This window comes from Propithecus coquereli, unplaced genomic scaffold (genome assembly GCF_000956105.1).
Source record: "Propithecus coquereli isolate 6110/MARCELLA unplaced genomic scaffold, Pcoq_1.0 Scaffold249, whole genome shotgun sequence".
NCBI classification, from domain to species: domain Eukaryota; kingdom Metazoa; phylum Chordata; class Mammalia; order Primates; family Indriidae; genus Propithecus; species Propithecus coquereli.
Window position 1 is genome coordinate 2,936,813 of NW_012148052.1, and position 4,020 is coordinate 2,940,832.

The 4,020-nt window shown below is 48.9% G+C and overlaps 1 protein-coding gene across 2 annotated transcripts in view; it reads right to left on the bottom strand.

The window, feature by feature from the left end:
- The window catches only part of CAP1 (CAP, adenylate cyclase-associated protein 1 (yeast)), a 26,058-nt gene extending 22,726 nt beyond the window's left edge, over window positions 1–3,332 (bottom strand). Inside the window, exon 1 of one of the 2 annotated variants that reach the window (XM_012646703.1) lies at window positions 3,260–3,332. The gene's annotated coding sequence lies outside the window, so the exon portion shown is untranslated. Of the gene's footprint in view, window positions 1–2,696; window positions 2,957–3,259 lie in introns of those variants that run through there. The other variant, XM_012646702.1, reaches the window with a different exon arrangement.
- Between the last annotated feature and the right edge of the window lie 688 nt (window positions 3,333–4,020).

Genomic DNA, 4,020 nt, shown 5'->3' on the forward strand with positions numbered 1-4,020 from the left:
AGATTTCAAATCTCAGCATTAAATTTCAAACCAGAGGGTTCAACTTCCAGTGACATTTTGCATTTGCTTGTTTAAGTAAAACAAATCTTTGACTCACAATGCTTCACTGAAAACTGAAAGGAGGAAGTCACTTTTTAAAGGCGAAGTCTCCAGTTAAAAAAATAATTGCAACTAAACAAATGTATGCATAACCAAGAAAAAGGGTGAGAAAACATCATCCGTCAGGCTGGAAACAAAACATTTTATAAATTCAATAGCTAACCTCCTCAAAGCAAAAATACATGCACTGAATTTTTTTTTCACGCACTGAATCTTAATATCACCACTTTTGGTTTGCATGGCAGGTTGTACTTTACATGGTACTTTTATTGCCACCATTTTATTTAAAACCCTCTGAGACATAAATTATGCCCACTTGACTGATGAAGTATTTCTAGAGAAGGTGGGAAATTCCTACAGAAATTCCTTTATGCTGGACCATGGCAAAATCAAATCCATTAAAAGCCCTTCACAACCTGGCAGACACCTACCCTTTTTTCTGGTCTTATTTTCTGCCAAATTCCAGGCTCCATTACTTCACTGAACAATTTAGGCCCTCTCCTGCCTCCATCTTTGCTCCTGCTGTTTCCTTTAGCTAGGACACCTTTGCCTAGATTTACTACAAATACCTCAAACTAAACTCATGCTAAGTTCATTTTCTTTCCGCGTTACCTCCCTAATTTACTTCTCATTTTTCATATCTGAATGGTACTACCTAGTTTACTAAGCCAAAAAACCAGACAATTGTCCTACACTACTCCTACTTCGTCATTCCCACAAATAATCAGTCTTCAATTCTATGGATTTCATCTTCTTAATATTGCTCAAATCTGATCCCTCCTCTCCATTCCCACTTCTACTACTGTCTTAGTTCAGGCCATAACTACAGCAACAGCTTCCAAATTCTGATCTACTTCCCCACAGTGTCTGGTCCCTTCCCACTTGACAGAGCAAACTTTTCAAAATATAAATCTGGTAACATCATTTTCCTACATAAACACTTCAAATCATCCCCATAGCTTTCAGGGTAAAATCCAGATTCCTTGCCATTGCTTACAAGGTACTCCAATTTGATCCTACCACTCTCAGTGCTCCACGTCCCCAAGCATTACAATTCCAGTACATCAAACTAGTCATGGTCTTTCACATGTCTATGCAACTGTAGTCCTCTTTGCCTGGAAATCCCTTTTCCAGATTCACCATATACTTAAATAAATCTTGCAAGATTTAGCCTCCCATTCCTCTCTGGAAGCCTGGATGTCTGGCTCAGGTATTTCTCCTCTATGCTCCTGCAGCCCTAAGGTCTGCACTATGACACTATAAGCCATCCCTGATTTACTTGTTTGCTCCCTCCCCCACTGCAAACTCCAGGAGAACTGTATTCTTAGCCACACAGGCTAAGTACCTCATTTAATGTGCTTCACATATATTAAGGTCCCAATAAATGTTTGGTAAATGATCAATGTGCTGGGCTGTCCTTCGATTTTCACTTAGATCCCTACAAAGAGCTTCGACTGTCACAGTTCTGATACTAACCTGTCTAAAATGTTCTCATCCCCTCTTCATTGAACTTATTACTATTCATCCTTCAAAATTCATCTTGAACTGCTTCTTCAGAAGTTTTCCTGAATCCCTTGTTACATACTTTCATAGCACCTGTTCTTCCTTCCTGACATTCATTAACAATTACTTCTTAAACGTCCCGCAAACACTGCCAGCTCCATGAGGGAAGGATCTTTTTGTTTCAAAGCCGCATTCCCTGCATCTGGCAAAATGCTGGCATAGAATAAACACAATTTGTTACACTCAATTTCAACCTGGAGGTGAGCAGAGATCTCTACTTAAAAGATGAGCAAAATGAGGCTCAAATAAGTTAAACAAGGCATCTAAGGCCACATTCAGTAGTGGGGCCAGACCAAAAGCTGATTTCAGGTCCATAAGTACACAACACCTTCAATAAAGTTAGCTTAGCTTTTCAGAATAAGAGCAGCAGCCTAGGAGGAAGGGGAGGCTATGCGAATGCAAAACAAGAACTTGCCCGCCAGTGTTTTAAAAACTCCCCAGACATCCCCAAACTAAAGAATTAAGGGCGGAAAAAAAAGTTCCATGCAGAGGTTGGCCTGTAACCTGCTGCTGCCTGCGAGGCAACACGACCGGAAGACTACCCCAAGTTAGAGGTTCCAAGGAACACGGGAAGGACCTGGGGCTAGTCATCTAAGGAACTGGGGTCACGATTCCGATTCTCTTCCTCACTAGCTATATGATCTTAGACCAGCCTCTTCTCCAGGGATCAATTTACCCATCCGTGCAATGGGAGTGAGACCGGGAATAGGGAAAACTCTAAGGTCTCGGAGGCTCCTTTCACTCAGGGCACCTCAGGAATCAGGCCTCCGCTGAGGCTGATGGGCAGCGCTGCGAGATCTAGCGGAGGGGCCTCCCCGGGGCAGCCAGGTTCAGCTCGTCACCCCGACCCCACCTCAAGAGACCGCGCCCAGGAGTCCGGGTCGGTCTGAGGGATCTTGGCCCCGGCCCCCTCAGAAGGGCTCACCACACGCGCGTAGGCCAGAAGGGCCGTTAATAACGCCAGGGGCCCATGGCCCCGAGGAGATTCCAGTCCCTACCCAGCCGCACACCCGCACCTCACAGCTCTGCCTCACCTCGGGACTGCGATCAGCCGCTCTCCACTTCCGGCAAGAACTGCCCAGCAATCTCCGCGCGCCCCACTTCCGGGCCCTGACTGGGCGCGGCACCCCCACCGGAAATGAGCTGCCGGCTGAAGCTCAAGGCCAGCGGTGGACTGGGAAGGAAATCTGGCCGCCCTGCTCGTGACTCCGCCCCCTATTCACCACGCCTCAGAGAATCCCGACTAGCCCGGAGGGAGCTAGAGAAAGCCCCGCCCCTAAGGCGGGAGCGATCGGGGGAGGGCATGCTCACAAGATAGGCCCCGCCCCTCGGGTCGCGGTACTGAGCCTGAGGCACAGGCGAATGAAGGGCGGAAGTCACCCACACGCTACACTCTCTCTCCGGGAAGGAGGACAGATGAATGGCTCATTCTTCTATCAATTTGGTCTCAGTGGCAAAGGCCAGTTCCTTTTTACTGCAGTCCAGAAGGGGTCTTGGAAGAACTAGGGGCAGGATTCTCTGAGGGCGGGAATCCAGGCGGCCGTCTACTTTCCGTGGGGATTGTGGCCAAGCTCCGTCTCTCTCTGGGCGTGCATACCTTGGTTTCCCCGTTTGTGACTTGGGAAGGCAGTTGGTCTGGACCCCGTCCAGGGAGGACTTGCGGAGGTTGGGCGTATGGAGGGGGGTCGGTGAGGGCGCCGTGGGCCCAGCCCTGGATTTCTGGGCGTACCCGCCCCCGCCTGGCTCGCTCTGCCCAGGGCTGGGAAGGTGGAGAAAAATCCTCCACTCTCGCCCCACTTCCTGTTTGTTCGGTGCGTTCTGTGACCATAGATGGTCAGGTTTGGGGCCGTGCGGAAGCCTCCTCCCCGCGGCTTTGGAGTCCTTCCCCCGGCGCGCAGGGTGTGGTCCCCGAGAATAAGAGAGCGGAATTAAAGGAGATCCTGCCCCGCTCTGCTGAAATCCGGCTACTGAGGCAGCCTCGCCCCCGGCTGGTGTGCCCAGCAGGTTGCTACTTAGTTCGGGGGAGGTTCTGCACTGTGGTTGCATGCTGCAGGGGAGACTTCGCCTCCTTTCTCCCTGGGCCAGCCAGGGGATCAGATCTTTGTTCCCTCAAGACTCAGGCTTTCTAACCGGTCGTTATCCTCCCACAAAGATTTATTTCTAGAAAAAATTGGCTACAGTTCCCACCCCTTCCGCTGAACCACTGTGACAGCTCCGTGTTTCAAGTTGAATGCAGGCGTTATATGCCAGAGTCAATCATTCTACAACTATAGTTCTTATAATAACAGCTACCATTTATTGCGTGCTGACTACATGCCCAGTCTGTTCTGAGTGCTTCAAGTGTATTTTCATTTAATC